General features: G+C 36.5%; 1 pseudogene; it reads left to right on the forward strand.

The window, feature by feature from the left end:
* Window positions 1-11,341: 11,341 nt before the first annotated feature.
* LOC116587196 overlaps window positions 11,342-23,218 on the forward strand; it is a 33,317-nt pseudogene continuing 21,440 nt past the window's right edge.

Below are 23,218 nucleotides of genomic sequence, written 5' to 3' on the forward strand. Positions count from 1 at the left end.
CAAAACACTTAAAAGTTCACAATGTATGTGAAAAACAGCTTTGTTATTCAGAGTCAAGTGGAATAAATCAGCCCATTGGTATTTTGGGTTCCTGTTCATGTTCATGGCCCTTTTTTATTCGCAGATTTCTTGCCATGGCAGATTCTCTATTATCTGTAGTGAGGAAAAGAAAACATGAGTCTACTTTGCTATACACCATTTAACTTTTTGTCTTTGAAGAAGTCAAATGCTGAAGACACTACCCAGGGCTGCTCGTCAGGGTTAAGGGTGGGAGACAGAATAGTGACGTAGAGAGATGGATGTCTGAATGATGATCATGTGCCTCTTTCAAGTGTTATTTCATAAATAATACTTGAGGTTTTGTTTTCTATTGTTTGTGGATTATCTAACCTTTTGAATTCTATTCCTTTTCCTTTTTCTTCTTTTTTCTGTGCCATCTTACTACTTATTGCCATCTTTACTTGAAAAAAAAGAGAATAAAATTTAAAATATTCTTTTAATTAATCATTGTTCAGGGCTCTTAATGAGAATGTGTTTGGTATGGCAATGATGAGTGATAGAAACAGAAAAATGTTCACCTTAAGTCCAGAAGGCTGACCTATATAGCCTGCATAGTTTTGATAAGGATCAAATATGTGCTGGTTACTGCATTCTTAAAGGATCCCATGACCGCCTGTAAATCTCACTGATAGTTAATATCAAACTGAATGATAAGCACCAGAGAAATCTTATGAAAGTAGTTTCACTAGAAGAAATTTAAAGACATTTATGATCTAATACTCTCTGCACATCTCCTCCCCCTTGAGCACTAAACATATAATCACCAGCTTCATACAGCAAAAAGTGCAGCTCATTCTGCCCATGGGTGCTGTCCCTGTACTACTTAAATAAACTTACTAAGATGCACCATAAAACATCTCAAGAATTCTTTCTTGAACCGTCTCACCAAATGATCCCGCAAGAGTTGGGGGTTCAAACTACTGGATAAGTTACTTTCAGAAAATTTATTAGTTTCCACTGGTCTTAGTAAAACCTCTTTTTGGATGATCCTGTTTATTTTTAAGGTATTTAATACTTATACTTCTTTCTACAAATAATGTCAACTATTGCTTGTGTATATGAGTTTCTCATATCGGGTAATGTAATCGTATGGTATCAATTACCAATTATCTGGATATGATCCTCAAGTCTAAAACTTCAGCTTCACAATCTCTCCCGTGCTACAGAACCGTACATCTAAAGGTCTTAAGGACAACTACATCTATATGACCAATAAAAAAACTCTAACTTATTAAGTTCAAAACTGAGCTTACCATCTTTCTCTCTCCTACATGTTTCACATCCTCTGGCATCGCTATTTATCCCAAATCCCCAGGAAAAAAAATCTAGAAGCAGCCTTAATTTTGTCTCCTCTCTCACTGGCCATATCCATTCAACCACCCAATCTTACCAATTTTACTGTCTTCTAATGCCTTATGTTTTAATCCATCAAATTCTCTCCTTCTTTATCATACTACTTTATTTAGGACATTATTATTTCTTTACCTGAATTACTACAAAAATCTTCTTAATTGCAATGCTTGCTCATTTCCAATCCATTCTCCACACAGTGCAATATACACTGCACTCTAAAGCAGGCAGATCTTTCTAAGAAAAAGATTTTACAGTTCCCTATATCGGCCAACTACAGCCTATTCAAGCTAGCCATTGGGGTTTGAATTTTTTACCTGCCAAGGGGCAAGCTCCATAATCTGTTTATATTTCCTTCTCTGTAAATCAATGTGGTAGCAATAATACCTAACCCATGGGGTGTTATGAGGAATAAATGGCTTAATACTTGTGAAGAATTTATTATAGAAGCTAGCATATTACCAGCATGCAGTAATTGTTAATAATAATGAAGATGATGATGATAAATGTTGTTATTATTATTACCTTCCTCTGGACATGCTTGGTCTTCAGAATCATTAAAATCTAAATTCAGTTATTGCTATGAAATTTTATGATTTGGCATCTGTTTTTCTACTTTGATCCCTTATATTTTCTCACCTCTCCTACCTTCTTTATCTGGTGATATTGAGATGTTCACTCTGTTATTTTGTTACTCAAGCTACCAGTTCAAGTTCTTCAAATATTGGACAATGTTCTAATTTTTAATTTAATTTTATTTTTAAGCTTTACATTCAAGAACTTCATGCATGAGGCATTTTACGTCACTGCAATATATTTTTCAGCTTGTTTCTCCTTTTACTTTCTTAGTTTGGGTGTTATTTTTCTTATTTCTAATAACGATTCATTAGTAAGATAGCCCTAGATTGCACTGCAAATGGTCTTTTTTCTGTGAAGTTTTCCTCTACATAACTATACAGCTAATGAAACATTTCATTTGGTTTGATTCATTAGGATGCCTAAACACTTCCTGATCTTGTTGCAAGATGTTACTTACTAACTGCCCACTAGGTCTTATAAAGTAGATTAAGATTTAAGTAGATTAAGTAGACTAAGATTTAAGATTATAAAATAGATTAAGCATATAATTTATTATCTTCACTGGAGTGAAGTAGGAACTCCCTATTTTAGAGTAGGAAAGGGGTGCTATTAATATTATGTGGGACAAAAGATGTAAAATGATACTCTTCCATACAAACTTAAGTGTATGGTCAGTCTCTTTCTCACAGTAAACCCTCAACTTAGGTTTTATTTAAAGCTTCCATTTTATAGCTAAGTAAATGTGTCTGAATGAGTGACAGAACTGAGGACTGGATCTAGAACCATTCTTTGATGTCCATATTCTTTGTACTACACAGGTTGCCTTAATTTATAGTTCTTTTGATTTTTGATGGCTTCACTCAATCAACTAACTTGTCTCTAAGAAGACTTTCAAAAAGAGAATCCAAATAAATATTTGAAAGAGAAGAGGAATGGTCCTTACTGATAGAAACATTTTTACTGATGTGATAATAGTATTTCAAAAAATAGGACTATCCTCTCAAGACTGGATCACCCTGTCCTCTCCAAAATTTAAAAAATAATTGTAGTAACTTAGTCAAAGTAACACTCTATAGTATTTAATTGATCAGTTACTAACATATTAAAAAAAACAAAAACCAGGGGCACCTGGGTGGCTCAGTGGGTTAAGTCTTTGCCTTCGACTCAGGTCATGATCCCAGGGGCCTGGGATCAAGCCACACATCAAGCTCTCTGCTCAGCAGGGAGCCTGCTTCCCCCTCTCTCTGTCTCTGCCTGCCTCTCTGCCTACGTGTGACCTTTGTCTGTCAAATAAATAAATAAAATCTTAAAAAAAAACAAAAACAAAAACAAGGGACGTGTGGGTGGCTCAGTGGGTTAGGCCGCTGTCTTCCGCTCAGGTCATGATCCCAGGATCCTGGGATCAAGTCCCGCATTGGGCTCCTTGCTTGGAAGAGAGCCTGCTTCTCCCTCTGCCTCTGCCTGCTTCTCTGACTACTTGTGTGCTCTCTCTTTCTGACAAATAAATAAATAAATAAAATTTTTAAATAAACAAAAACAAAAACAACAAAACAGAACACAAGCTGGTTTCATCTCATTTTTATGCAAATAACTGTTAATATATTTTACTGTGCTCAATATTAACATATATGTATGTAGTTATGACATATCAAAAGTAATCATATTCTCCTTGTTACTATGAAATTATTATTTTTTGTTCTTGGTCCTTTTTTTCTTTTTTTAAAGATTTTATTTATTTATTTGACAGAGAGAGATCACAAGTAGACAGAGAGGCAAGCAGAGAGAGAGGTGGAAGCAGGCTCCCTGCTGAGCAGAGAGCCTGATGCGGGGCTCGATCCCAGGACCCTGAGATTATGACCTGAGCCAGAGGCAGAGGCTTTAACACACTGAGCCACCCAGGTGCCCCTGTTCTTGGTCCTTCATAAAATAAATTATGTTTCAGTGGCAGAAAGAAATGTAGCTTCAGTGTATATTAATCTAAGTAAGAGGCACCATGGCATCTTATAAATAGTAACAGTTTATTCTGAATTTGTAAGTTTGAGTTTATTGTGATTTTTAAACTGCTTGTGACTTATAAATTATATATCTATCCACTTTCATGCTGGGTAATATTTTAAAAGTTTCAAAACTGAAATATGCTTTCTAGGGGGCATCTGTTTTGAGAAAATGAATACAGAGTTATTATCCTTTGGATTTTTAAAACATATTGGCTCATCCTTATGATTATTCATCATGACTCCAAAGAAGCAAAATAAAACTTAAATCACTATCTGTAGTAAGTTCTATAAGAACAAAAAGTAAGCATGCAACAGCCAGGAAGCTGGTGATGGCAAGATCACTATGTAGAGCACTAATTCTTGTGGTTCTTGTCAGAACCAGAACAAGATACTTCAAGCAACCAGCCATTAAATTCCTTAGGGACAGATAAACGGAACCTTCCATGTGATAGAAAAAGTAGGGGAAAAAATGAAACCAGCACAAAAGCCAGGGTTACGGCTGGAACATTCAATTTGCCTTCATAATGACTTGATTGAAGTACAGTTCTCAGATCTGGGTCATGTGTATCATCTGAATAGATACATTCATGGTTTCAAATCAATTATTGCTGTACTACATGATTTAGTTTCATTTAGGATAAACCAACATGCTTTAAATGATATAATAATTTAGATTTAGACACAAAAAGAAGATTCCTAAGAGACCCAAGCATTTGAACTTCAGAACATAAATTTGCTTACAGCAATCTGGTTTAAACATTTTGTTGACACAATCTGACACCACAATGAAGGTTTTATTTTATGACATTAGTATTTGTCTGACAATAAAAGGACAAAAGTTTTTGGTATATTCTGTAGGTACATGTGTGAATGATAACCTCAAAAAGGTTAGAGAAATTTTATTTTGGATATATTGAGATTAGAGGTAACAAACGTGGCTAATTAGCTATGTAACGGTGTTTAAAAAACAAACTATCAGGGAAACCAAGAGAAGATAAAGAAAGAAAAGAACAAGAAACAGTGTAAGAAAAGGTTAAAAAAAAAGTTCTAAGAGCAAAAGTGGTTGAAATAAATTCTGCCTTTGAAAGTCTGAGTCATAACACTGATTAACTAGAAGACTGGGGATTAATTTCAACGGGAAATATTCTTTACCTTATGAAAGGATTAACCCACAGGATTCTTTAATAACATCTTACATGTTCTGTAAGGTCTTATCAACTTATTAGAGCCTTGGGACAAAGAAATCTGTAACTGAACCACTGTAAGCCAGAGCTAATAGAAGGTTATTCAGAAAAAGAAAAAAAAAATTTTAAAGTAAAGTAATTCTGAAAGTAAAAGTAAGCTGGTAAAGAAAGATGCCTATTCTTAAATTTGGATGTAAATTTAGGATTTCCCCCAATGAACCACCATATCATTGATCAAATCTCTTTTTAGTTCTGAACATAGCATTCTGCCTACCAATCCAATTTGCAAAGATTGTCCAGGTGTTAACACGTAGTGAAAAGTAAGAACTCAGAATTTTGCAGAAGAAAATGGAAATCAATTAAGGAAAATCAGGGCACTTAATATGTTTTGGAAATGGAGCAATGTATACTACATCACCGCTTGTTAATGTAAGAAATTTTGCACAGAACTGGCTTGAGGCAGCATATTCTTTCCCCCAAAATCTGCTGGCGAGAATGTGAAACTTAAGAAGTTCTATGCCCGTTTATAGATTTGCATAGTTAAGGCCAGGTCTGAGACATGACTTTATCTGAAATTATACTGAATTATATTTGTCCTTCAATCACAAGGACAAATTGCAACTCTTAATCTTCCTTCTCCATCTTCACTCCTCACCTAGAAACAACTCCTAGATACAACTCCTGCCCTTCTTGCTTTCTCTCCTGCCTTCCCCATGTAAAAACCGTATGTGCAGCACATATTTTAATCTGTCTTTGTGGAGCAAAGAGAGTAGTAGCACATCTGATTTTACCACATTCAATCCCTTTATGCCAGTGTTTTGTTTTAACAATAAACATTATCCATCATTTATAACCTTCTGGCATCTCAATTTGACAAATCTTACAGCAGAGATGTTGAGTATGAAGTGATAGGTTAAGAAAGAAAATATATACAAAAATTTAAATGGAAGCATTTAATTACTGAGAAAAGTTTGAGCATGTATAGATGACAAAATATTTGTGAAGGAAATATAGAGAGAATAAAGTATATTTGTTGATACACTACACTCACTGTATTGATCTTTTGTCATATCTTCAATTTTTAATATTCATCATTTTTTACATAAAGTAATAAATTATGTTTAATTGTTTGTGACACTTGGACTACCAATTCTATTTAGAAGTATAAATGAAATAATTTGTAGGAGCATAATTTCTCTGTTTGCATTGATTTGCATGAGTTAGTACAGCATTGTTTATGCAAACAAATGAAGGTAAGAACAAAGAAAGCTAAATAAATATGCATTTAGTTTTCATTTCAAAAAGTTTTAATTATGTACATCTGTAGATGTCTAAGAAACACAATTAAGCAATTAATCATCACATAAATAAGCCAAAAGGTTATGAAAGCATTAGCAGAGAGTGTGATTGTTATTTGAATCTTTTATTTATATATTTTTCTTTTCTTCAAAATAGTATAATTGAATGACTTAGGTACTTGCAAATTTGTCATTGACTTAATCAATGGCTAGAAATAATCTACATTAGAAATAAATCAGATACAGAACTGTGCCCCTGGGGTAAATAATATATTATATGTTAAGAGAAAAAAAAAAGAAATTAATCAGAATATGGTCTAAAGCAGGGGTTCCAAAATCTGGGTAAGTATCATAACCTCTAGGAAAGCTGTTTTTTTGTTTTTATGTTTTTTTTTTAATACAAATGCTCAGGCTTTCTCTTTGGAAATTCTGATTCAGTAAAAGGTGGGAACTGAATATTCTTAAGAGGAATCTTAATAAGCATTTCATTTCCCATAAGGTTTTATAATCTTTCTCCATTACATTTCTCTGCCTACCAGTATCATTTTCTGATTTCTTTAATTTAGCTCTATTGCCATATTCTCAAGGATCTGCGGGTTCTTTAGGTTTTTATTTTTCGTGATTACATTTTCATCGTAACTTATTGTATGGTTCCATTTATATGAAGTGTTCCGAAAAAGCAAATCCATAAGGTCAGGTAATAGATCAGGGGCTGCCACAGGTTGAAGGAAGAAGGGTGACAGAAGAGACTGCTAATGGGTATAAGATTTCCTTGGGGTGATGACAATGTTCTGAAATGAGAGTGGTGATGGTTGTACAATCCTACAAATATATAAAAAACCACTTAATAGTATAAAAGGATGAATTTTGGGGCACCTGGGTGGTTCAGTGGGTTAAAGCCTCTGCCTTCGGCTCAGGTCATGATCTCAGGGTCCTGGGATCGAGCCCCGCATCGGGCTCTCTGCTCAGCAGGGAGCCTGCTTCCTCCTCTCTCTGTCTGCCTCTCTGCCTACTTGTGACCTCTATCTGTCAAATAAATAAATAAAATCTTAAAAAAATAAATAAAAGGATGAATTTTATAATATATTAATTATATATCTCAATTTTAAAAAGCACCAAAGCAAAAACAATTTTTGATGTTAACAAAAGTTGGTATTAGCCTATTCTGGACTATTCACATTACTGCTAAATAACCTCTTTCATCTGCATTTGTTAGTGTCAAGTTGTAGTACTGTATATTCAGAAGTAAATGAAAAATTTAAAAAAAAGGAGGATTTAATGTATAAAGTATACAGAAGGACAACTAGAAGCCAAATAGGTTGCACAGTTTTTCAGGTGGAGGAGAACAGTGGGAGAATTGAGTATTTACAGTACTTATATTACATACACATACCAAAGGCAAAGACTATGCAACAAGAGTTGGCACCATGCTTGTGTTGTGGTGATCAGCATCTGGTGTCCACAAAGCAAAATCCTTGAAACTAAGTTGGTACTGTCCATGCCATCTATATTGAGCTAATATTTTGTTTGTTTGGGACCATTTCCTTTATGAAAATTTTCCTTTTCATGGTTGCTGTGATAGACTGTTCCATCTCTGGAGCCAGGCTTCCCCTTTTTTATCTCACTTTAGGGTTTTTTTTTTTAATGTATTTCAGAAGAGAATACAGTCAAAACCATGAGGAGGCATTAAAAATGATCTCAGATCGTATTTGTTTATCTTGTCATTAATTACCCAAGGATTTTCTTAAGAATTTCATTACCTGACTTTAAAAGGAAGCTTCATATGAAACAATGTGTCAACTGATTGATTTCAGGGTCTTCCACATACCCTTCACTCCTACTAATATGTTTTTCTGAATTCTTTTTGTGTGAAGACTTTTAACTGGAAAAGTCTTCCAGTTAACTGGTTTTTGGTGTTAGTAAAGCTTTTCATTTTTTAAAAAGTATGCTTTACACACAATGTGGAAAGGCAAGAATTGACGTATAAGCAAGTACTATTAATAATAAAACAAAAGGGGTGTCTGGGTGGCTCAGTCATTAAGAGGCTCAGTCCTTAAGTGTCTGCCTTTGGCTCGGTCATGATCCCAGGGTCCTGGAATCAAGCCCACATCTGGCTCCCTGCTTGGGCTGGGAAGCCTGCTTCTCCCTTTCCCACTCTCCCTGCTCGTTTTCCCTTTATTGTTGTGTCTCTCTTTGTCAAATAAATAAACAAATCTTAAAAAATAAAAAAAATTAAAAGAAATTAAAAAGTATTAACCAAAAAATGTATTCAAAATGTTTTAGAAAGGAAGAGTTATTTTATATATGACAGGATCATGTCAAATGTTAGCCATATTAAAATTTAAGTTCCAGGAATGGAGGAATCATAATATTTCAATAAGAGTATTTTTTCTTGACTTGCTGGTTAATAACTAAAACCAGTTTAATAGTAAGTTTACTTTATATCTGTATTATATAGAATTATTTGTATTACAAAATACAAATAATTGGCATATTAGTGGAAAGTATTTATGTTGATTAAATTGCTAAAAATAATTTTAAAAATGGTGAGATATATATTCTTTCCAATAACAGCATGGCTATAAAGGTTAATTTATGACAGTGTCAGTTAAACCTTATTTATGATAGTGTTGGTTAAGCATTCGTATTGCTCTTATGATATTTGATAATACAGCAGTCTAATGTAGAATTATTGTAAATCTAATTTTTTTCACTTTGGATTTTCATAAAGTAGCCTATAACTTTATAGGACTATTTATAGTATTTTAAATACATGTAATTTATATAATTTTAAAACATTTTATCATTTCAAAAGTATGATAGATTACTTCCCTTTTAAAACTAGATAACTGAAGCTGTCTATCGTGATCAGCTAACAGAAAGCTAATAAATTTATTTGGGAAAAACTTTTCACTCATGACTGAGGTTTTCAATATGCTACTAAGTTGTACACAATTGCCTCATTTATTCTTTTTTGGAGGGCTATTAAGTTTTGCTTACATGACAGTCACTTTAATCTCAGTAGGAAATATAATCTTAATATGCCTTCCTTTTGTTTCAAAATCAGAGAATTTGATTTTAAATATTTTACTTTTTAATTGATTGCCAATTATCCTGTTTTATTGAACCGTTTTCATGTACAAGGTATACAATTCTGCTTCTAAACTTTCCTTCTTCCTTTATTATTTTATTTCTGTCTGTTTCTTAGCACTGGAATGATAAATTAATGTTTACTGCAACACATTATCTGTGTTAACTTATCAGCATTACCCATGGATCCATTTTCCTTTTCATCATGATAAGAAATATACCACTCGATAAGAAAATATATCCCAGAAAAGCATTTTGAGGTATTATGTTTTCTTGTTGGTATTCTCTATAGGCATTGCTTCCAAGGGAAGAAAATTTGTCTTCTGTTGGCAAATTGTTATTCTGCTCATTACCCTGCTCTCATTATAATGTCTTCATCTTAGCAGTGTACAGTTTCTGTGCACAATATGCCTTACTATGTTTATGCAGGTTTCAGTACTGAGATGCTGCCTTTGACATGACAGGGGTTTGTGTCCTGATAGGGAGATAAAAAATCGTCTATGAATTGAATGATGGATCAACAGAAATAATTATCTGTGATTAGATATGTAAGATCACTGATCTATACATTGAGTCAACATTTATCATGTGCTCCTTAAGCACAGACCAGTATAAAATGATTTGAAGACTATATAGGAAAATGAAAAAAACTGACTTCAACTAGTTTATAACCTAATCTGTGGTGCCCCAATGGGGTGTGTCTCGATCAGATGAGAGCCTCAACAAATATGGGGCAACTATTGAGTGGAAGCTGCTGGCATGGGAGGTGGAAGAATTCACCTGAGACAGAACAAAGGAGATAGAAATTTATTGAATACACCACAAGGGAGCTGTAGACATGACAGCAGAGAGGTTATCTGCAATGAGGTAGTGGGAAGGGGAAAGACAAGGAGATAGAGTGACTATGGAATTCTCCCTTTTCTGGTAACTGTGCCTAGTTTTAAGTAGCCTGTTGGTCAGTTAGGGCCTATGTCTATTTTGTGGTGGGTCACTTGGTGGGTATGTCTGTATTCCATTTTGTGGTGGATCACTTCTTGGGTATGTCCGTGTTCCATTGCAGAAAAGTCACCTCTACACTGCCCCCCTGACAGATCAACAAAGACAAATCTTTGGCATTTGGGAGGAGGTCTCCTCTTCAGTAGCTTCTTCCTACAGAGATGTCCCTATCTAAACTTGTCAGTTGATCAGGAGCTCTGTGCAGTTATAGACCAGAGTATGGTCTTATAGTAACATGTAAATAGCTGATTTGAAGGAAATTGCTTGGTGGTAAGGTACATGGAATTTGGGGAGGGGACCCTTGGATGGTATTGGCCAGAATCTCTGATGAGCCATCATTTGTATGTGGAATTGCTGGATTCTAGAACAGCCAGATTTAACAAAGAGACTAAAGAGAAGGGGACCAATAATTAGGAATATGAGTATTGAGGCCAGGGGTCCTAAGAAGGGAAGAAGTGAGGATAGCCATTAACGGGTTTCTTTCCAGGAAAACTATCTGTGAGTTGTATGGTCCCAGAAGGAAGAAATTAAAGATTGAATATTTTAAGATTAAAAAGACAAAGGTTGGCCTGAAAAGGGGTGATGATTATGTTATGAGAGCAGGACATCAGAGGGAAAGCTCGAGGTAAGTTATGATTTCTGACCAGTAAATCTGGAGGAAACCCTGAAGGAAAAGATTGAAAATGAAGTCTCAGAATTAGGAAGAACAAATCATGTGAGTTTCAGGAGGAAAGTATTCATAGAGTTTTTTTAAGACAGTATCAGAATGAGTATGTAGGTATTAGCAATGGGATGGATTCATGGTCCTCTACGCTTCTGGGTATCATCTGAGTTTCCTTTGAATAAGAGGTATAGTTCTCTGACCACCTCACAGCTGTATTCGGAGGAGGGCTCCTCATCTGGGACCAGAATGGTCTTGATTTTGGAAAGACGGATCCACAGGGAGAAGCTTTTACCAGTATTTCAGCGGTAAAGAGAACCTGATAGGGCCTGGTCCAGATATCTCTGAGGAGCTTTTAGACCTGCAAAGAGTCTTAAGGTACACCCAATGCCCACATACAAGTTTAGGATACCTGTTACTTAAGAAAGAGGGGTCAGGTTTTAGAATGTACTAGTTTTGGTGGACATTAATGGCAAAGACAGTTTGCCCTAGGGATATCCTTTGATAGTTGGCAAAAATCTTCCTCCCATCCAGGAGTTTAATCAATCATTAAAAGAAAAGAGAGGGATCAGTTAAAGCACCAATTTGAGTATTCATGTCTTCTAGTAACACTGTCACACTTTTGCGATAATCTGGAGTATATACATAAAACTCTGTTTTAATAAGGCATGGGTTCCTCTGAGCTGCAGTTAGGATAAAAAGGGTCATTCAGTTTTGAAGGACATTCTTTTGATTTGTGGGTGACTACATGTCAAGCTTAATTAAAGGTGATTGCTGTATGCTTAGCTAAAGGCTCTATCTGCAATTTTGTATCAGCAGAGGTGGTTCCTGGAACAAATATGATTAAGGGATATAGCCATCAAGAAGCCCTCTTTGGGGGCGCCTGAGTGGCTCAGTGGGTTAAAGCCTCTGCCTTCGGCTCGGGTCGTGATTCCAGGGTCCTGGGATTGAGCCCCGCATCGGGCTCTCTGCTCAGCGGGGAGCCTACTTCCTCCTCTCTCTCTGCCTGCCTCTCTGCCTACTTGTGAACTCTGACTGTCAAATAAATAAATAAAAATTAAAAAAAAAAAGAAGCCCTCTTTGGGGGCACCTGGGTGGCTTGGTTAAGGAGCTGCCTTGGGCTCAGGTCATGATCCGAGGGTCTTGGGATCAAGCTGTACATCAGGCTCTCTGCTCAGGGGAGGGCCTGTTTCTCCCTCTGCCTAATGCTCTGCCTTATACTCTCTCTCTGTCAGATAAATAAATAAAATCTTAAAAAAGAAGAAGAAGAAGAAGAAGCCCTCTTTGTTGTTGGCCAGGATGTGGAGAAAGGGGAACCCTCTTACACTATTGGTAGGAACGCAAGCTGGTGCAGCCACTCTGGAAAACAGTATGGAGGTGCCTCAAAAATTTGACAATAGAGCTACCCTATAACCCAGCAATTGCACTGCTAGGTATTTACCCCAAAGACATAAATGTAGTGATCTGAAGGGGTACGTGTACCCCAGTGTTTATAGCAGCAATGTTCACAACAGCCAAACTATGGAAAGAGCTAAGATGTCCATCAACAGATGAATGGATAAAGAAGATGTGAGAAGTGAAATCTTTCAATTTGCAATGGAGGATATTGTGCTAACTACAGGGTATTATGCTAAGCGAAGTAAGTCAGTTATCATATGATTTCACTCATATGTGGAATTTAAGAAATAAAATAGACGATTATAAGGGAAGAGAGGGAAAAAAAAAGATGAAGTCAGAGAGGGAGACAAACCATAAGAGACTCTTAATCATAGGAAACAAACAAAGGGTTTCTGGAGGGTAGGAGGGTGGGGAATAGGGTAACTAGGTGATGGACATTAAGAGGGCATGGGGTGTAATGAGCACTGGGTATTATATAAGACTGACAAATCATTGAACTCTACCTCTGAAACTAGTAATGCAACATATGTTAATTAACTGAATTTAAATAGAAAGAAGAGTAAAACTAGGACCCCCCCCCCAAAAGAAGCCCTCTTTGTTTGATGTCTAGCCTTAACTATATCCTAATTAAGAGGAATCACTGGCAAATGATAGACGACTTGTCTAAAGAGATAAGGGCATTTCCGAGTATATCACCTAATCCAATCAAAGGGAAAGTGAAGCCATCCATTTTTTTTTTTTTTGACAAGTCCATAATTAACTCCACCAAGTGGGCTACACCCTGATTTTTAGGCAACAATTTTGTCATTCCAGCCACACAGAATTGGTCAAGGTGCTAACTGAGTTATACAACTGGGGAATCAATCCCATTTTCCAGCTGTTCAAATAATCATATGCCCATGTGGTCCTGTTATAATCCCCACAGAACAGCAAGTGTGAAGATGGCCTTTTATACACGAACTATTGTAGCACCTTCTCTGAGGTTCACCTCAAGTTGTCTACCTTAGGCAAACATTCAAAGACAATAGAGCTAGCATTTAACATCTGCAAAGATGTGTTATAGAAACATAATTTTTCTCTCCAAAATCACCTTTATTTCCAGAGATAGCCAAATTAAGACCAATTTGTTTGTAAAACAAGTCCAATTTTAACAAAGTTGGCCTAATGATTTACATAAGTTCAGCAAGAATAGCAATTGGCTATATAGATATTTTAAAATCTGCTTTGCTGGACCTTTTCTATGGGATCTAAATTGAACTTTAAGTAGCCTCTCCAGGCCAGAAGCCAAGCCAAGTACTTGCCATTAGACATGCCTAAAATACCTATAGATTTGAGTGAATTCCTCTTCACAAGGTCCCCAAAATATCCTGAGATTCCTACACCTGCCAGGAAGTGACATTCTTTATTTACCTGGTGAAGCTGCTGGGAACTCTGTAAGCAGGGTATCAGGTCAACATATCCCCGGGGCTTTATGGCTCCATGTTTCAGAAAGTCAACCTCAATTCCTTAAAGCTTTCCAGTCATATCTGAGTCTATGCTTGTCTCTCTCAAATACGACACTCTAGTCAAAGCCTTGGTAAAATAACCAGTGTTTTTAATGGTGTCCTGGTAAAAGGAAAACAAATTCTCATTGAATTTATGCAAATAAGTATGACTGCCATGGAGAAAAAAATACTTACTGAGACCTTTTGAATTTAAGAGGGTTCAAGTAGGGAGAAAAGTTAAATGCTTGAATTTGTTTACAAATGAATAATTTATCATATTTCTGTAAGTCACAGATATCTTAAGAGAAGGTTTCTTTAATCTGAAAGAGTAAACATTAGAGAACCAGCAATGTTTCAAACAAGAGTTTCAAAAACTACAGTCATTTTCCTCAATTTATTTAGTTCCATCTTATAAATTCTTGTTCAGTTTGAATGCAGCTTTAGTTAGTTCTGGAAATCTTACCCATTTCAGTTGTATGATCTTAAAGATACTGAATACCTCTCTATTTGTCCTAAAAGTACTTTTTATGAATATCCTTGAAGATGACACTCATTTTGCAAACTAATAAGAACAGTTATAAATGAGAAAAACTCAGAAATGGACACTGTTAAGGATCTGAGAGTTCATTATGATGCAACTGACAAGGAAATTCAATTATTACTGTGACACAAAACACTTCAATAATCAGAATATTGAGTGAGGACCTAATACAGAACATAACATACCAAATAAATAAGCTGAATTAGTCAGAGACTTTGTTTGCAATTTAAAACTTGGAAAAGTTTGTTAAAACCTTAGGAAGTGTTAAAGCACAAGTCTGTGTAGGATTATGGGTTATTAAAGACCTGATAAAGACAAAACATAGAAATTGGTTTTCCTCAGCAAAGAAAAAACAACTTTGTTTACATTTTCTTATTAAGAGCAGACCAACAATTCAAGAAAACTTGTCTTTTTAATAGAAAGGAAGTAGAATTTCAACTTATACTAGTGTACTTTTAAAATCCATTCCTCTCAATCCGAGGCCATCCTGAGCACACATAAAATTCCTTTCCAAAGATGTCCCCTTCACAAACCTACAACTTTCCTCTGCATTCAGATTCATCCCAAAGCCACTTCTCTCCAAACAATCAGTGTCATTTTAGGACAAAGTAATTTCTCTTATCTTCATCAAAAATGTGTTTCAATTCTTTGGATCTTTCTTACACATACAGAATTGCTTCCCTTATTTCCATTAGTCTTAATTATATCTAGCAGAATTTTACCTCACGGAAATCTTACTCTCCAGTGAAAATGAAGTAGTAACCAACTGTGAATGATTACACAAGAGCTCATTAGATGACAAATTTATGAATCAATTAAGCATAAAACATGTTTTCCAACAGACCCCAATATTCTTAGTTTCTTTGTAAACCTACATTCAGTTATCAATGCTTTAGTATTTTCTTTCATTTGGAAAAGAAGTAGAGGTCCAACGAATTCAATTCAACTTATCATCCAAGCAAAACTTTAAAGTTTTGGGTTACCAAAAACTTTGAAAACTATCTTAATCAACTGTGAAAACTTTGAGACGGACAAAATTAACCATCATCTTAAGTCATCTTTTGCTGACAAACTGCAAAAGAGGTAACAGGAGCTTCTCTGACCTTCAGTAATCATTGGTAGAATACAAGTTTCAATTAGTTTAAATACTGAATTATGTTCCACCTGGGTCCACTTAAAAGTCTGTTTGTTCCCCACCGTCTGTTTTTACCTGGGGGCACCAGTGGGGAAATCTGAAGTGGGTGGTGCATGCAGGCTGCCACCCAAAGTGATGCAGAGACAGGAGGAGGTGGGGGAGGTGGAGGCGAGAAGACCTGCCAGAGGCAGAGAAAAAGGATCCTGGTTCTAAGATTTTTTTTTTTTTCTTACTTATTTGAGAGAACAAGAGAGCATAAGCAGTGGGAGCGGGAGAAAGAGAACCAGATTCCCCACTGAGCAGGAAGCCCAGTGGCTACGTCCCAGGACCCTGAAATCATGACTTGAGCCCAAGGCAGCTGCTTAACCTACGAGCAGGCGCCCCACTGTTCTACCTTTTAAGGAGATAGCCCATAGCGCCAGTGGGAAAGGCCGCCTGCTGGTTCCCAAAGGGTGTCCCACCAAAGGGAATGGAGATCTGACTCCTGGTGGGGATTTCAGTCAGGGCGTCCCCTCTGACTTAAAAAAATGGACCGACTTATATGAGGTGACAGCTTTTCAGGCAGCATCTCACCACAGAGAGGAGTCAGGCAAATACCTGCAGCTGACTCTTTTAGGGTATCCAAAGACTTTGGGGTGTCCCATCAAGAGGGCTGCAGTAACAGGCATGGCACTTCCTCTTGGAGCAGGACACTAGTCTGATAGGACCAGGCTTGAAAAAGGAGGAGGGGTACTCACCGCTGAGAAGCTTGAGGCCACGTTCGCTGCACTTCCAGATATCTGGCGGCTGGATCCGAGGAAATGGAGAAATAAGGGGCGGAGGCAGCTGAGAGTCAATCAGGGTCAGAAAAGGGTCCCAACCCACCCTCTAAGGCGTGGGTATTTGCCCTGGGCCAGCTGGCAATTGTTTTAAAGTAGATTTTAGCATCTGATCTTAGTACAGAATTCATTATTCTTTTTCCTTTCTTTTCTTCTTCCTTTTTTGTTTTGTTTTGTTTTGTTTGTTTGTTTGCTTTTTCTTTTTAAGGGCCTGCTCTCTTTGTGATTCTAAGTAACTGTGGTATTTACAGATAGGATAATTTTATTGTGACTATATTAGATCATTATTAAGCAGACCCTTACACCCTTCTAGGTTTCAAGGAAAAAGACAGTAAATGAACTTTTTCCTTTCAGCAATGTCAAATCCTACACAGAATTTAAATGTCTGTAATAATTTTATAACAAGTCTAAAGAAAACTTTTTTTTTTAAAGATTTTATTTATTTATTTGACAGACAGAGGTCACAAATAGGCAAGAGAGGCAGGCAGGGAGAGAGAAGAGGAAGCAGGCTCTTCGCAGAGCAGAGAGCCCAGGGCTGGATCCCAGGACCCTGCGATCATGACCTGAGCCCAAAGCAGAGGCTTTAACCCACTAAGCCACCCAGGCGCCCCCTAAAGAACACTTTTAACCACACTGTGACGCAAAACATTTTTTTTTCTTTCCCATTTATATGTAAGAAAAGGCAGAGTGCCATTTTGATTCATTGATGACAGCAGCACAAAAAATATAAACAGTCTAGAGTTGGGGTAGTTTGGGGAAACTAGAATAAGGGGTTGAAAGATTTGAAACAACATATTAACACCTCTGTGGGAAGAATTAATCTAAATTATATGAAAGGTATTAGGGTATTATACATTTTGACTACGTTTGGGAGCATTTTGTCCATCGCCTATACATAAGTAGATGCTTTTCTTTTCAGAACATTTTAAACTGATTTTTTGAAAGTTATGAGCAGAGAGAGGAGAATTACTGGACTTTTAGAAGAATGGGATTTAAAAAGTGTTTTATTGTTGCTAAGCACATTATTTACAACAAAATCCAGAATATATAGTTGATGCATAATATAAATGTGTTAAAATGTGATAGGAATGTACAAAGTAACCTAAATCGAAACTGAATATGGATTTCTAGTATTCAAGAATTTTTTGGCCAAAAAATAAAATTATTTCTGTAGATCTGAGTAAAATACCAAGAGAAATCAAAAATACCAGTTTATTCAGGATCTATTTCTTTCACCTGAATATGTGAGAATGATGTTTTAAAAGTTAATACGGAATTATGCAAAATATGCAACTGACACACAGATTTCAACAAGGGTAAATGAGGGTAATCACTAAGTTTTTTCACCTTACTGAGAATTGTCAAAATGCTGTAACAGTGTACTTTGGAATGAGGTAGGCAGTTCACAGTTTACTTTGTATAGATCATTGTGAATCTGAGAGAGGGAGAGGGAGTTAATAAGGATGGACTTCTGCTATCTGTTTTTTTGCCTCAAAGAAATAAGATTCTGGCACTTTCAATATTTCATATGGAATCTATCTTTGCATTGTTCCCACAGGACTCTCAGAAGGGATACAGTCTTTGTCAGTTGTAGAAGAAGAAAGAGTCTTTTCATTAAGTAGAAATTGTCTTTACTCCATCCCACAAAATATCTGAACTCAGAAGAACCCTACCTCATTTCTTTTTTTTTTTTCCCCTACCTCATTTCTATTGCTGTACTTCATCCTTAAATAAAATACGTGTAAACTAGGAAAAGGCATGAAAGTCTACCATAAGATTATGGTTCTTTAATCCAAGCAGGTTGTACAAAAACTTGTATTTAAATCGTCATTTTGTTTGTCCTTCCATCAGGTTTTACCCTCCTTTAGGGAATACAACCCTCAAGTACCCCTGGTTACATCATAATAGGATTTTGCGAGTGTGATGTATGCTTCTGGTTTGTAAAGTGGAAAAAAGTGCTACTGTGAATATGGACATGGGCAAGGACAAAGGCCTGGCACCTCATTTTAGAAAGAGGACATATGGGATTTGAGGATCTAGAATTAATTTTGTTAAAACCATCTGTTGTTTACATGAACCACTAGGACACTTACACCTCTGTTTGAAGTCCGCTGATTTCAGCAGTTTTTAAAATAATACTCTGTCTCTCTTTGGAGTTAAAAAAAAATAAAATAGTTCAGTCTGTAATTGTTCTCTGTTTTGAAGCCTGTTTCACTAGGATAGCATCTAGGGATGCAAGGTGGAAAATGATGAACAGTTATATACCTGGTGGCTTTTGGGGACCTGATCGTCCCCACCGCACCCTTCTCCTTCCTTCCCTCCCCCCTTCCTCCCTTCTTGCCTGTCCTGCATGTACACGGACGGCTATTTAATGATCTCTGTACACGTTGCCCACTCAGACACTGAACTCTTCATGTCTCTGATACTAAAATCTGAAAAGAGTGTAACTTGTGGTCTGTTTTATATATTATTTAGGCAAGAATTGAATGGGTGAGGCTTTAAGTCATATTCAGTATCATTGAGTCTAAAAGTTCAAATTAAGACCTCCTGAGTCTTACAACACAAATTCTGTACTCATTCTCATTCATCCCATCAACATTTATTAAGCATCCACTCTGGCCCAGGTACTGTGCTCAGTTTTAAGAAAACTAAGATGTGATCTCAATCTGGGACAAACTCACAGACTTTGGACTTAGGAAAAAATAACAAGCAAGATTTTGTAATACTATCTGAAAAGAGTTCTAAATAAGATATACACCAAGTATTCTTGCAATACCAGAGAGAAAATGACTAATTCTCTCCTGGGGAAATTGGGAAGGCTTTAGCAAGAAGGTGACATTTGAGCAGGAAAGGTACTTAAAAGACAGTTGTTAGAAAAGATCAATTTCAGCTCGAGGCAGAAAATTCACTGCTGTTATATAAGGGACAATGTATTCTATCAGCTCTCTGCCTTCAATGTATAACATTTCTAGGAAAACTTAGAAATATCAGAACTGCAATAGAGACTGAACATAATAGTTACTGAAAAGGCTGAGAGTGTTGAAATGACCAGCATCTGCTTCTAATGAAATATCCAGGGATTTGGGAAGATGTATTTTATTTGATATATTTCCTGCCTACTTTAAAAGTATAATGACACATCATGGTTATCTCATTTTAAGATCCAAAATAACGTACCACATTTTTCTTAGTCTTTTAGTTTTATCATTGCCTTCTGCAATAAATAGATTTTAAAATTATCTGTCTGTTTGGGCTGCTTTAAGTGAATTCCATAAACCGGGTGGCTTACAAACAACAGAAATTTATTTCTTATAGTTCTGGAGGTCAGTAAGTCCATGATCAAAGTGCTGGCAGATTCAGTGTCTTGTGAGGATTTGCTTTCTGATTCACAGATGGCTGTCTTGTTGCTATAACCTCACATGGTAGAAGGGGGCAGTAAGCTCTCTAGGGCCTCTTTAATAAAGGAACAATCCCATTCCTGAGGGCTCCTCTCTCATGACCTAGTCTTCTCCCAAGGGGCACCATCCAAATTAATCCCCATGGAAATGGGGATTAGGCTTTAGCATATGAATTTTGGGGACACAACCTACATGCAGTCTACAGCACATCTACCCAGGGTTTCCTCATTCTGGCACTATTAACATTTCTTTTTAAGTTTTTATTTAAATCCCAGTTAGTTAACACAGTGTAATATTAACTTCAGGTGTGTAATATATAAGTTAAGACTTCCATACAACACCCATGGCACTATTAACACTTTAAGCTAGCTTAATTCTTTGTTGTTCAGGGGCTGTCCTGTGTGTTGTAGTATGTTTAGCAGTATCTCTGACATTTACTTATTAGATGTCACTAGAATTCCCCTAGTTGTGACAACCAGAAATGTCTCCAGATATTACCAAGTGTCTTGGGGTGGGAGTGAGGGGGACTGGTGGCAAAATCACCTCAGTTGAGAATTACTGATTTAACTTAATATAATGTTTTTAAGTCGTCTTTGTTTTTATCATTTTTAAAATCAGGTATTATCCTAGAATCATTCTTGTCATTCAGCATAATATTGTTATCACTATCAATATTTTTGTGTGTGTCTGGATGGTCACACTAACATCGCAATTTTCTAAGCAGAGAGATGTGTTAAACTTGATCACATCCAGGATTTTCTTAGGCAATTGAGCCTGGCTTGGATAATTTACCGAGCGATACAGATCACCTTTTCACTCCCTCAGAGGACTAGATACATTAGATGATTTTTAAATAGAACCATAGGAAAAGCACAGGCCCAAGGTGTACTGCTACCCCTGTCTATCCTGGGTCATGTGTCTTGTTTAAAGTTTTCACAATACAACAGAACACAGCTGGAAATTCCTTTGTGAGTCTGTAAGTTATAATATATTTCCCTGGCTAGAGGTGGGGAGGGAGAGATGAAGACCGGTAGAAAACTGCAAAATAGGAAGAACCGATCCTACTTCAGTCTGAACTAACTGTGAATGCCTCCTACTTCAATCTAATAGGGGTAGCAAATCATAAGAAAATGGAAAAAGTAGTTATTGTTCAGAGAATTCTCTAGGATGTTTCCCAATTTAAAACTAGGAGCAGTCAGGCCAGGATACAATACTATGAACAGAAATAAAACTCCATATTTACCACTTCAGTGATACTTCTTGATTTGAGGGAAAAAAAACCATCTCTTTGCTTACCCTCTGCACTCTAAAGGTTTCTTCATTAAATCGTCAGAAGTTCGACTGAGCACCACAGAAATTGAGTTTCCTATTTTCAGAGCAAAAGGGAGGATGCTGAATGAATGGTGAATGAACAATGGTGCTTTAAAGAAAATGAAGTTCGGCAATCACATTATAAAATGCAGGATACTCGTACAGAACCATCCTAAAGTCTGTCTCATTTCTCTAGTTCAGTATTTTATGTATGTGGGAACACATGGGAAAGATTTTAAACCAGTTTTCTTCGTAAAGAGAAACCTTTGGGGGTGCCTGGGTGGCTCAGTGGGTTAAAGCGTCTGCCTTTGGCTCAGGTCAGGATCTCAGGGTCCTGGGATTGAGCCCCACACCGGGGCTCTCTGCTCGGTGGGGAGCCTGCTTCTCTCTCTCTCTCTCTGCCTGCCTCTCTGCCTGCTTGTGATCTCTCTCTGTTAAATAAACAAATAAAATCTTAAAAAAAAAAAGAGAGAGAGAAACCTTTGGAAATTGCAAAACTTAGCTAATCAAAACGCACAATATTCCAATAGCCAAAGAATGCTACTTTGAAATTCTAATACAAAATCTCCTCTTTAGCATCTATTAAACACAGCCCTGCTGGGGTGTTGGGTAAAAAGAGTTGTACAAGTACTTACTGGTTTTTTAAGAGCTCCTAATTTAAAACATTGAAAAGTTAATATTTATATATGCTACAAATGGTAAGAGAATCAGTGGAGATAGGTATTTTTTAAATACTCCAACATTTCAATTAATAAGATAATTAATAAGAAACACAATATAGTTAAAGAGGGAGGTTTTTCTGCAACTCTTTGGAGGACAAAATCTTATTGGATTTATATAATGATGAAATTCTAGGCATGAGGTCCATCTTTGTTCAAAGTCTAGAGGAAAAATCAGGACGACAGGGGTGCTAATCAGTAGATCTGGCTTTATATTGTTTTGTTTTTTATCAAAGGGTGCATGCACATTTTTTTTTTTAAAGATTTTATTTATTTATTTGACAGAGAGAGATCACAAGTAGGAAGAGAGGCAGGCAGAGAGTGAGAGGGGGAAGCAGGCTCCCTGCTGAGCAGAGAGCCCGATGCGGGACTCGATCCCAGGACCCTGAGATCATGACCTGAGCCGAAGGCAGCGGCTTAACCCACTGAGCCACCCAGGCGCCCTGCATGCACATTTTTAAATGAGTTATATAGTGCTGTGAAATTTAGGGCAAAAGAATTCCCTTCCCACCTCTGCCCACTTTCCTTCCAAATACATATTCCATTCTTGCAATTTGTATAGTTATTTTTTCTTGAATTTAAATCACAGTTCCATATATTAAACTAATTTTGCTATTTCTTAATTTATAGATTTCGGTCATAATTTATTAACTTCTTATTATGATAGATGAGTGTGCTAGGTCTCATGTGACACCCAATTAGACATCCAATTAGTTCAATTAGATGAAGGTGGAAATTGCTGGATGGATTTCTAATGAAGCTTCCTAAAAAAGGAGGTGGATCAGCTGACAGGCACTGCCTACATTTCCCTCGAGATTTTTTCTTCTGGGAAGAAGGGACTAGTGACTGGAATTGTAGCACCTTTCTTGTGATTGTGAAGTTACACCAAAAAAAGAAGAGGTGATTAGCAGGAAAACAGCCCAAACTAGTTCCCAAGAACATCCATGTTCTAATCCCCAGAATATGTGACTACACGTAAAAAAGACTCTGCAGATCTGATTAAGAATAGGGACCCTGAGATAAAGATGTCACCCTGGATTATCCAGATGAGTGCACACAAATCACATGATTCCCTAAAAGCAAAGAACCTTGCTCAACCGTGGTCAGAAAAAGGGTACTTGAAGAAGGGTTAGAGAGAAACTTCCTTTTTTAAAAAACAAAAATAAGCTTTATTATGAAGAATTTCTAATTTTGTTAAA

This window comes from Mustela erminea, chromosome 3 (genome assembly GCF_009829155.1).
Source record: "Mustela erminea isolate mMusErm1 chromosome 3, mMusErm1.Pri, whole genome shotgun sequence".
In the NCBI taxonomy this organism is placed as follows: domain Eukaryota; kingdom Metazoa; phylum Chordata; class Mammalia; order Carnivora; family Mustelidae; genus Mustela; species Mustela erminea.